At 44.0% G+C, this 12,965-nt stretch overlaps 1 pseudogene; it reads right to left on the reverse strand.

Annotated features, from left to right (window-relative positions):
* Nucleotides 1-6,870: 6,870 nt before the first annotated feature.
* On the reverse strand, nt 6,871-6,988 carry LOC124797087 (annotated as a pseudogene).
* Nucleotides 6,989-12,965: the final 5,977 nt, after the last annotated feature.

Consider the following 12,965-nt stretch of genomic DNA (forward strand, 5'->3'; position numbering starts at 1 on the left):
CGAAAATAATAGCCATCTTAAAACCAGGGAAACCAACAAACTCACCGAAGAGCTACAGGCCCATAGCACTACTGTCAGTAATATATAAATTGTTAGAAAGGCTCATCTACAATAGAATCTGCTAGAAAATACTCAATGCTATACCAATCGAACAAGCAGGTTTCAGACCAAACCGCAGCTGTGTCGATCAAGTTCTCTCACTCACGACGTACATTGAAGCTGGCTTCCAAAGAAAGCTTAAAACCTCTGCAGCATTCATAGACCTGTCAGCTGCCTACGACACAGTCTGGAGAGAAGGCATGATTTATAAGTTCCTCCTCATAATCCCATGTAAACTAACAGCTCGCCTACTAAACAACATGCTGAATGACAGAACGATCCAAGTCACCATGGGTTCAGATATTAGTTCACCGAGGAAATTAAAAAATGGCCTACCTCAAGGATCGGTGCTTGAACCACTCCTCTTCAATCTCTACATTGCAGACATACCGGAAACAAGATCAAAGAAGTTTGGCTACGCCGATGACTGGGTCCTTGCAACGAGAAGTCAGTCATTTGAAGGGGCAGAGGAGACCCTAACAGCTGACTTGGAGAAGATGGGAGAATATTTCCGAAAATGGCACCTGCAACCTAACGCCAACAAAACAGAAGTATCATGTTTTCACCTAAACAATAAAGCGGCTAAGAGGGAGCTCAGAATAAAATTCGAGACCACATGGCTTACCCACAATAAAACCCCAAAGTACCTAGGTGTGACCCTCGATAGAACACTCTCTTTCAAAGGTCACCTAATGTAAACAGCAGAGAAACTAAAAACAAGGAATAACATTATACAGAAGCTCTGTGGAACGACATGGGGAGCGGCAGCTACTATGTTACGGACATCAGCCTTAAGTCTCGTCTTCTCAGCTGCCGAATATTGTGCGCCGATATGGCTAAACAGCCCCCACACCCATAGAATCGATGCACAGCTCAATAACACAATGAGAATGATCGCTGGTGTAATAAAGACTACACCCGTGGAATGGCTCCCAGTACTAAGCCACATACCACCCCCTAACCTACGCCGCACAAACGCTCTTATAAGAGAGTACAAAAAGATAATGAGCAATCGGAATCTACCCATCCATGAGAATTTTGAAGATGCCACCCAAAGCCGCCTCCGCTCCAGAAGGTCACCCATCAGAACCGCAATAGCCACATCTGCAACAGAGGAAGAATTCAACATAACCAGCGCCTGGCACCAAGAATGGTCCTTAAAGAACATCAGCAAACTTCCATGTATCTCCCAGAAGCCTCCAGGTTTTGACTTATCACGCAAAACCTGGGCAACTTTAAACAGAATTAGAACTAAACATGGCAGATGCGCCTATTCCCTCTACCAGTGGGGCATGACAGAATCGCCGCTATGTCAATGTGGAGAAAATCAAACTATCCAGCACATACTAGAAGACTGCCCCAGGACAGCCTATGATGGGACTCCAGAAGATTTCCTGATGGCGACTCCAGAATCAATTGCATGTATTAACTCATTAGATGTTTGTTTGTAGTTACTTCCAAACATAGGTATAACTACTGTAACATGAGTATTATGTGTAATTTTGTATAATTTTGTATAATTCTGTATAACTATTGTAATAACTGTAAGAATATATAATGCCAAATTATTACAATTTTGCATATTGATTGTAATAACAATTGTGTCTAAATGCCATACGCTAAATAAAATAAGTACCTTTATCGTACCTAATCATCAGTTTCTTCCTCGGCGAAATGAGGCAATTATCAAAGGTAAACGATGTTCCAGGGTATCAGCTGACTAATGAGTGTTCTAGTTTTCTTCTTACGAACCGAAGGATTCCGTAGGTTGACATATATGTTCGGGGGACCTTCAATAATTAAAGAGACGAACTGATGTAGCTAAATCTGTATTGTTACAAAATGGGTCTTTTACTACATCTCCCCACAATCCCCACTAATATAAATACACTTGCCCAACGATTAAATAGATTTTAGGCACATGAATGCAAACACAATTGCCAGTAATATCAATACACCTGCCCAACGATGAACTAGTTTTTTTTTTTTTTTTAACATCATGCAACGATATCTGTCTTCTTGTTTGAGCCATTTTTCCACAAATTCTTTAACCTTCTTTGTCCTTGGCGAATCCAAGTTTCTGTTCTACCCATTTACAAAAATTTCCTTGATTCCTACAACTTTCACCGTACTGTAAAACGATTCGAGAAAAGATTTCAGCCGGTTTTCACTTAAGTTTGTTTCTTTAATTATTGAATGTCCCTCGTAGTAATCAGTACATGAAAGTAAATGACAAAAATCCTGTACAAGCGTTTACACGGGAACCGTTCAGGATAGGCTGTCTTCCGATCGAATATCACAATGCTCTTATTGTCTTGATCATTTATCCAGGCTGTGTTTAGCCTGCTTCGACTGGGTAGTACTATTGGCGTTTCCACTAAACCCGCGGCACCTATGTACATAACGCCATTACATCTAAGAAATTTGTTATGAAAACTGAATTTGTTAATACGAACGCAAACAAATGATATAAAAGATAATTTTATGAGAAAATAAATGTACACCAAGCTTCTTTCCATTGTTTTAGAATTGCTGGCATCTCTAAGGGATATGGTCATCAATGATTGGTTTCAGTTAAATGTGGCACACCTGAAAACACTTGTGAACTCTTTTTCTTTCAAAAATTGGACCATTGTAAGGGTATAGATGGTGTTTACATGGGATCAACGTGATGCCTCTGCCATGACAGATTTTTTCTAGTTTCCATAATTTCATTGGAGTGATTTAACTGTTGGAGTAGCACATGTGGAATCTCTCTCTCTCTCTCTTTCTCTCTCTCTCTCTCTCTCATGCACGCACACACACACACACACACACACACACACACACACACAGGCGCGCGTTTTCAACCACTTAGCGCTGATGTTTATTTTGAGCGATAGTATCGGAAAAACATCTATGGGTTGCAGAAGTAGATGTGCAGACGTCATTACGTAGGCGTGAGCCACGAGAGTACTTACGACCATTAAACTCCGCTTTGGTTCTCAGAAGAGCGAGCGGCGTCTGCAGATGACGGCGCGTTTTGTATCTCGTCACACGCTCATGATTTATTGCGCTTTTTGCTGCTCGCACTGCGACGCGGACGCCGCACTGCTCGATAATTTTTGATATATTACAGTTGGTACAATTAATTCTACCAAGAGACACGCTACCTAATAATTTAAACTGTACGAAAATTTTCATGTCCTGTCGCTTGACAATCAGAAATACTTGCAGAACACAACAGATTTATCAAATAAACAGACTGAATATTTCCTGTGTGCACAGTGCGAAAGTGTTCATGGCACACATATCTCAACTTAAAACGTACCAGCATGACGAGTAATCCATTGTTCAATATCTCTTTATTGTAAGAAATATATAGTAACGATTTATCAGATACGGCTAGCAGCACTAATGCATTATTCACTGACAGAGCTGTTGTCTGCAAGTAGACGTTGACATCTGACCAGAGATAAAAATCTGCAGCCGAACAAATGTAAAGCTCTGGCGGACCGGAAACAGTGCTGGAAAGCAGGTGAAACGATCGTCATATTTACTCGTAGAGCTTTATACACTACTGGAAATTGAAATAAGAACACCGTGAATTCGTTGTCCCAGGAAGGGGAAACTTTATTGACACATTCCTGGGGTCAGATACATCACATGATCACACTGACAGAACCACAGGCACATAGACACAGGCAACAGAGCATGCACAATGTCGGCACTAGTACAGTGTATATTCACCTTTCGCAGCAATGCAGGCTGCTATTCTCCCATGGAGACGATCGTAGAGATGCTGGATGTAGTCCTGTGGAACGGCTTGCCATGCCATTTCCACCTGGCGCCTCAGTTGGATTAGCGTTCGTGCTGGACGTGCAGACCGCGTGAGACGACGCCTCATCCAGTCCCAAACATGCTCAATGGGGGACAGATCCGGAGATCTTGCTGGCTAGGGTAGTTGACTTACACCTTCTAGAGCACGTTGGGTGGCACGGGATACATGCGGACGTGCATTGTCCTGTTGGAACAGCAAGTTCCCTTGCCGGTCTAGGAATGGTAGAACGATGGGTTCGATGACGGTTTGGATGTACCGTGCACTATTCAGTGTCCCCTCGACGATCACCAGTGGTGTACGGCCAGTGTAGGAGATCGCTCCCCACACCATGATGCCGGGTGTTGGCCCTGTGTGCCTCGGTCGTATGCAGTCCTGATTGTGGCGCTCACCTGCACGGCGCCAAACACGCATATGACCATTATTGGCACCAAGGCAGAAGCGACTCTCATCGCTGAAGACGACACGTCTCCATTCGTCCCTCCATTCATGCCTGTCGCGACACCACTGGAGGCGGGCTGCACGATGTTGGGGCGTGAGCGGAAGACGGCCTAACGGTGTGCGGGACCGTAGCCCAGCTTCATGGAGGCGGTTGCGAATGGTCCTCGCCGATACCCCAGGAGCAACAGTGTCCCTAATTTGCTGGGAAGTGGCGGTGCGGTCCCCTACGGCACTGCGTAGGATCCTACGGTCTTGGCGTGCATCCGTGCGTCGCTGCGGTCCGGTCTCAGGTCGACGGGCACGTGTACCTTCCGCCGACCACTGGCGACAACATCGATGTACTGTGGAGACCTCACGCCCCACGTGTTGAGCAATTCGGCGGTACGTCCACCCGGCCTCCCGCATGCCCACTATACGCCCTCGCTCAAAGTCCGTCAACTGCACATACGGTTCACGTCCACGCTGTCGCGGCATGCTACCAGTGTTAAAGACCGCGATGGAGCTCCGTATGCCACAGCAAACTGGCTGACACTGACGGCGGCGGTGCACAAATGCTGCGCAGCTAGCGCCATTCGACGGCCAACACCGCGGTTCCTGGTGTGTCCGCTGTGCCGTGCGTGTGATCATTGCTTGTACAGCCCTCTCGCAGTGTCCGGAGCAAGTATGGTGGGTCTGACACACCGGTGTCAATGTGTTCTTTTTTCCATTTCCAGGAGTGTAGATCCCGCGGTCGCACAGTAACAAGCCCAAAATCCTTTAAACCATTCTTACCCAAATAAGCCGTCAGCACCTTGGAACACACCTACCGGCATCCAATGAGGCTTTCGTCCTATTCCAACGACGACCAACATCTTTACCTTACCCCTCTTATCTCCCACCAACTAAATAAATGAAACGCCCTCACATTTGTCTCCCTTGACATCCAGAAAGCCTATGAAATTCCAGCATCCTGGATTGTACTTCAAGCTTCAAACCTATGCCCTCTACGTTAACTTCGCCCTCTTTATACAATTCCTTCTTCACCAGAGTTCTACATGTGCTACAATCAACCACATCTGCTTTCGCATCTTTCACCCGACTGCAGAAGTGCCTCAAGGCTCTGTGCTGTGCCCCCTCCTTCACATCCTATGCACTGCAGACATTCCCATGTCACCACCTCCCACCTACCTCCTAGTCCGCCATCGGTAGCTGAGTGGTCAGCGTGACAGCATGTCAATCCCAATGGCCCGGATTCGACTCCCGGCGGCGTCGGAGATTTTCTCCGCTCAGGGACTGGGTGTTGTGTTGTCCTAATCATCATCATTTCATCCCCATCGACGCGCAAGTCGCCGGAGTGACGTCAAATCGTAAGACTTGCGTCCGGCGAACGGTCTACCCGACGGGAGACTAGTAACACGACATCTACAGTTTCACCTACCTCCTGCAACATGGTGGCTACACTGCCTGCCCAACTACCCACCATTTGTTCCAGCTCTCCCATGTCTCCCTCCAGAGCCACTTGAATGTCCTGGTCGTGTAGTGCAACACGTGAAAACTGCAAATAAATTCACAGAATAGCCAAGCAACCATCTTTGGTCGCCTCACTAAGTGTTTCCGTCGTCCAGATGCTCACCTGTCCGTCTATAGTCAACCCATCCATCTGCCAAACACAGTAAAGTATTTCAGATTAATCCTCGACAGAAAGCCGACATACAGACCTCCTTACCCCACAACAGAAAACGCAAAACCGGCTAAAGCGATTAAGTCTACTGCCAGGCCGAACCTGGGCCTTACGTCCTACAATTGTTCTCAGCTGTCAATCCTTCATCCACCCCATCTTAACGTATGCCAACATTGCCTGGCTCTGTATCTCCCCTAAATTCTACAAAAACTCTGAAATCCTGGGAAGATGTCACCTTGCTTCCACATTAGAATACCTTCCCCAATTTGAATCCTGTACCAACCCATCCTCTTCTCACAGCCTCTTCTCTTCTTGGAGTACCTAAGAATCCAATATATTAACTGGAAAACCGAATCCTGGCATCCACTATCTTATTCCCTACAATCCAGCTGCATCACTACATTTCCTTATCCATCCTATTCCACCGAATCTTCCACTAGTCAACGGTAAGATGCGTTCGTATGTATGTCCTTCTCTCTAGCCCTAGTCTCAACATTCAACTCCACCTCATCCTTCCATTTCACTGCCTCCCCTTACTCCAACTCAGTGATTTTTACTTGCTATCTGCGGTTCAGCGAGATGCCACAGTAAAACTCATCACCACCTTCTCCAACGTCTACATTGACTACAGACCAAAAACTAAACTCCTCCCGAAACGGGCCGTGAAGATCCAACGGTACTGACCTGCCACTGCGTCATCCTCAGTTCATAGGCGTCACTGGATGCGGATATGGAGGGGTATGTGGTCAGCACACCGCTCACCCGGCCGTGTGTCAGTTTCCGAGACAGGAGCCGCTACATCTCAATCAAGTAGCTCCTCAGTTTGCCTCGCAAGGGCTGAGTGCACCCCGCTTGCCAACAGCGCTCGGCAGACCGGATGGTTACCCATGCAAGTGCTAGCCCAGCCCGACAGCGCTTAACTGCGGTGATCTGAGGGGAACCGGTGTTACCACTGCGGCAAGGCCGTTGGTACATTGACTACAAAACGGACATAAAATACAACTGACAAAAACAATTGAGAGTTTTGTCTCAAACAACATCTTACTTGGACTATGTTATCAAAGAAGCGGCCAAATTTGTAATAAACAGTAATAATTTTGACAGAGACCAAGGGTACAAAATAGGGCATCGGGGCGTGCTTTGGATACTGAACGAAAGTAGAGACGCACTCTTGACGCTTGTAGGGACGCGAGAGCGGCAGTTTCAAACGTGGTGCTGGCCGCTGTGGCCGAGCGGTTCTAGGCGCTTCAGTCTGGAACCGCGCTGCTGTTACGGTCGCAGGTTCGAATCCTGCCTCGGGCATGGATGTGTGTGATGTCATTAGGTTAGTTAGTTTAAAGTACTTCTAAGTCTAGGGGACTGATGACCTCAGATGTTAAATCCCATAGTGCTTAGAGCCATTTGAGCCGCTCGGGCTTTGTGATGCACTAGCTCCCGCGGTGTGACGGAGCCGCTTGGAGCTGCCCCACTTACCTTCCGTACACACTCCACTCGGACCCTCTTTGGAAGTTACACACCCTGCCAGTTCTATATAATCAGAACACTGCGCCAGCCCTGGCAGTCAGTGATTTCAACTCCTGATGACGATGGCGGAGACAACTTTCGAAAACTCGAGTGCTTAATCCGAAATGACACGTCAGTAAACCGAAGAGATTTTGTTGAAACACGCCAACACGAAAGACTCCATGGACACATCTCCAAACAAACTCCGCAAGCCACCATACGGTGTGTGGCGGAGGGTACCTCGTACCGCAACTAGTCGTTTCCTCTCCTGTTCTCTCTCAAACGGAACGAGGGAAAAACGACTATCCGTATGCGTCCGTAAGGGCCCTAATTTATCGTATCTTGTCTTTGTGGATCTTACTCGAAAAGCATGTTGACTGCAGTAGGATCGCTCAGCAGTCAGATTCAAATGCTGGTTCTCTAAATTTTCTCAGTAGTGTTTCTCGAAAAGAACTTCGTTTTCCCATTAGGGATTCCCATTCGCTCTCCCGAAGCATCTCCCTAACAACTGCGTGTTGATTGAACCGACTAGTAATAAATCTAGCAGCCCGCCTCTGAATTGTTTCGATATCTTACCTTAATCCGACTTCGTACAGATCCCAAAAACTCGAGCAGTACTCAAGCATAGCTTGCACTGGAGCCATACATGCGATCTCCTTTACATATGAATCAGACTTCCCAAAATTCTCCCAAGAAACCGTAGTCGATCATTCGCCTTTCTTACCACAATCGTCACATACTCTTTCCACCTCATATCGTCTTGCAACGTTGCACCAAACGACGTGACTATGTTCAGCAGCACATTACTATGCTGTATTAGAACGTTATGGGTTTGTTTTTCCTACTCATCAGCTAATACCTTATGTTTTTCCACTTTTATACCTAACTGCCATTCATCATACCAACTAGAAATATTGTCTAAGTCGTCTTATATTCTCCTATCGTGACTCAACGTTTACGCGCTAACATACACTACACCATCATAGCAAACAGCCGTAGAATGCTGTTTACCTTGTTCGCCAGATCATGACTCAATAGTCCGCAGCTCGTGGTCAAGTAGCTAGCGTTGCTGCCTCTGGATCACGGGATCCGGTTTCGATTCCCTGCCGGGTCGGGGATTTTCTCTGCCCACGAACTGGGTGTTTGTGTTGTCCCCGTCCTTTCATCACCATTCAGAAAAGTGGTTTCATACCCTGGGGGTATATCTTCAGGTCATAATATAAAACTAATACTTCATTTACCACGACTTCCAAGATGTAAGTGCGTATAACAACATATCAGTCCTTGATAAAACCATGGATGAATTGGCAGATGGACATCCGATCCGAATCGTGCATGTTTAGTAAAAAAACTCCAAAACGTGACAATCCAAGTCTGATAGAATAAAACCAACCTCAAAATCCGCGGGGGAAACAAAAAATTAAGACATACAATCCTTGGCAGTCGTCAACAGACTAAAATATGTTGGCAGGCGTCCAGTAGAACTGCACGCTATAGCACTGGCCACACACTGGATACCATTCCGTTTAATATAGACTATTTTACCATCTTTGATTTTAAATCGATTCATTGACCGTCATATTATGTGCAAGTTCTTTAGCTGTGGTTTCCCGACCTATACGATTATTTGTACAGACAATTTGGTTAAGGAAATAATGATTTTTCTTAAAATGAGCGGTACAGCAATTAAACTTCGGTCACCTACAAGTGCTACTTTCTCTGAAGTTTTATAAGTAGTGTTAATATGCAAGCCTTATGTATTTTTTAAAAATATTATAGAAAAATTAAGCTTCAGTAGTAGAGGCAAGTGTTTTTTTTCGTGGAATCTTAGATATTTTGACACATAATACAATTTTCGGTGCAATTTTTTAAATTTTCGTTCGTGATCAGTGATCGGTAATTGTACTTGTGTAATATGATAAGCATATTGTGCGTGTCTGCGCGTGCGCGTGTATGTGTGTGTGTGTGTGTGTGTGTGTGTGTGTATGTGTCTGTGTGTGTTCGTGTATATGTGTGTGTTTCTGTGCTGAAATCATTACTTATGATATTTATTTTATTTTGGTGGAACAGGCTGTATTTTTCAAAATATAGATCTTTCATCTGTCTAGTTCTACCATTATTTTTGGACATTTGCACCTCTGTCTTGTTCAACCACCGTCTTTGGTCAGATTGTATAGAAAGTAAACAATCTGATTGATGTAGTTTCCCTTGTGTGTTGCAGCGCAATAAAGATCTCTCCCGAAAACCTTCGTCGTTCCTTCCTAAAATGGTGTTCGGTCAGTTCGTTTGTCTTTTGGCTATGCTGTGTGTTTTTGCATCACACGTCTTGATTATATTTTGGTATTGTTTAATAGCTGGTTATGGGAAGTACTGTCTGTAAATGTTTTATAGGGCTTTAGTACCGTAGCTGCGATTTGTAAATATTGCAGTATTCCTCTGAAGTTGTTATTATACACAATTTGGTGCAGGCCTGAACCGTTCGTAACAAGAACAATAATTGCCAAGGAATGTCATAAGTTATATTTTTCTAGTGTGTAACAGAATGGAAAAGAAAATCAAGGATGTGTTAGACGACGATCAGTTTGGATTTAGGAAAGGTAAAGTCACCAGACAGGCATTTCTTACTTTGCGGTTGATAATGGAAGAAAAATCAAGATTCAGTAATAGGATTTGTCGACCTGGGAAAAGCGTTTGACAATGTAAAATTGTGGAAGATGTTCGAAATTCTGAGAAAAGTAGGGGTAAGCTATAGGGAGAGACGGATAATATACATGTACAAGAACCAAGAGGGAATAATAACAGTGGACGACCAAGAACGAAATGCTCGGATTAAAGAGGCTATAAGGCAGGGCCCCTACTGTTCCATCTGTACGTCGAAGAAGCAATGATGGAAATCAAAGAAATTTTCAGGAGTGGAATTAAAATTCAAGGTGAAAGGGTATCAATGATACGATGCGCTGATGACATGGCTATCCTGAGTAAAAGTGAAGAAAAATTACATGATCTACTGAGTGGAATGGACATTCTAATGAGTAAAGAATATGGATTAAGAGTAAACCGAAAAAAGACGAAAGTAATGAGAAGTAGCAGAAATGAGAACAACGAGCCACTTAACATCAGGATTAATGGTCACGAAGTAGATGAAGTTCAGGAATTCTGCTCTCAAGGCAGCAAAATAGCCCATGACGGACGGAGCAAGGAGCAAATCAAAAACAGACTAGCACTACAAAAAGGGTATTCCTGGCCAAGAGAAGTCTACTAATACGAAATACAGGCATTAATTTGAGGAAGAAATTTTTGCGAATGTATATTTGGAGCACACCACTGAATGGCAGTAAAACATAGACTGTGCGAAAACCGGAACAGAAGAGAATCTAAGCATTTGAGATGTGGTGCCACAGATGAATGTTGGAAATTGGGTGGACTGATAAGGTAAGGAATTAGGAGATTCTGCACATAATCGGAATGGAAAGGAATGTGTGGAAAAAACTGCCAAGGGGATTGGAATAAATCCAGCAGATGATTGAAGACGTAGGTTGCAAGTGCTACTCTGAGATGAAGAGGCTGGCACAGGAGAAGAATTCTTGGCGGGTCGCATTCTACCAGTCAGAAGACTAATGACTCCAAAAGTAAAAAAAAACATTGTAGGACATGGTTCCATCCTCTAAACTCGTGCTAAGGTGAAACATTAGTGAAAAAGTTGTGAAAATGTCAGGCAATTACAGTTTATTCTGTAAATCAACAACAACATAGTCTCAGATTGAAATGCCAACATCATTTACGTCTTTTAGACGTGGAGATAGCAAGCACCACAGAACAATTTAGAAATGGAAATACTTAAAAGTCCATTATGCCTTATACCGATGTAGGTCTGAAGATATTGAACTAGTAGCATTTTTTCAGATGGTAGTAATTCAGATCGCCTATTTTTTGTTTATCTGCCTGCTTAGCATAATATTTTAGCAAACGTATCCTTTCTTCAGTTGTAGATTTTTGAGGTTAGTATTGCTACATCGTCTGATTTAAGTCTAACATAAAGTTTCAACTCTATGTTTAGTGTGTTATAACTATTTAGGCACGAAAATAGCATTGGGGGCACATAGAGAGCTTACAGTCATGTTTTAAGCAGCAATTTTGACGTGAGTGTGTGGTGTGTGTTTAATTTTTGATGAACACTTTTGAATATGGTGCAATCAATTCAGATCTTTCTGATACTTTAGAGCCCATCCAATATGATAAAACAGGGGATACAGGGCGACTGGCTGTGCCATTTTTATCGTTGATAAAATGCTATGCTGTTCTTGGCTGTTTCTTTTTAATACTACGTCACTAATGTCTGGAGAGTGGTGTTGAAGAAGAGGGAGCGGGAGGATGAAGGCGATGGTGTAGAGAGGGGGGGGGGGGGGCGTAGTTTTCCACATGATTGTGATGGCGTCATTAGTAAGGGGCGTGGGATTACAGCCATCTTAGATTGTGACGTTATTGTCCCTACAGGTAGCTAACCCGCAGTAGCACTTTCACTTGACGTCAGTGGAGTCCAAAAGTTCAATACTCAATTTGAATGAAAATTTGGTCCAGAGACGCCATATCCTTCAGCACTAACTTCGCGTAGCTACACTTTGGGGGAACATGGAGTTACGATATCACTGTGTTGTCCAAGTTAACATTTTGACTGTCAAATTAAATCGTAGCCGTTCCACTGACTGATCCGTCATACAAATAAGATGTCCGAACATCATAAAGACAAGCTCCGTATATCTTCAGTGTAGTACCATCGCAACTACCATTACGATCATTTTGCTCTCATACCTGTGTGTCTATTTATCGTAACTTCTTTTAAGATTTTGTTTCATCAAACAAACAAAAAAGAACAAAAAAACCAGTTTGTACATTCATGCACAGTTATGTTGGTATCACTGAACTTTTTTGTCAATGTAATGGAAGAGAAACGGTCTTTGTTGGACCAGCAGGTCATTTTTGACGCTTTCTATCAGTTTTGTGTAGTTTATTGGTTGGTTGGTTGGTTGGAGGGGACTAAACAGCGAGGTCATCGGTGCCATCGGATTAGCAAACGATGGGCAAGAAGCTGGTCTTGCTTATTCGAAGGAACCATCCCGTTATTTGCCTGAAGCGATATAGGGAAATCACAGAAAACCTAAATCAGGATGGCAGGTCACGGGTTTGAACCGTCGTCCTCCAGAATGCGAGTCCAGTGCACCAACCACCACGCCACCTCGCTTGATATGTAGTCTATTGATATTGCGAAGTCATAGTACTATAAGTATGATTACTGTATTTGAATGTCATATTTAAGTATTGCAGTAACATTCAATGAATCTGGTTAAAATGCAATGCGCTGTATTGCATATAGCCCAACCTAGCTTACATTTTGTCTTTTGGCTGGCAACATAACATGAACCATTCCAGATTAATGTTACAAGTGAC

Source organism: Schistocerca piceifrons, chromosome 4 (genome assembly GCF_021461385.2).
Source record: "Schistocerca piceifrons isolate TAMUIC-IGC-003096 chromosome 4, iqSchPice1.1, whole genome shotgun sequence".
NCBI lineage: Eukaryota > Metazoa > Arthropoda > Insecta > Orthoptera > Acrididae > Schistocerca > Schistocerca piceifrons.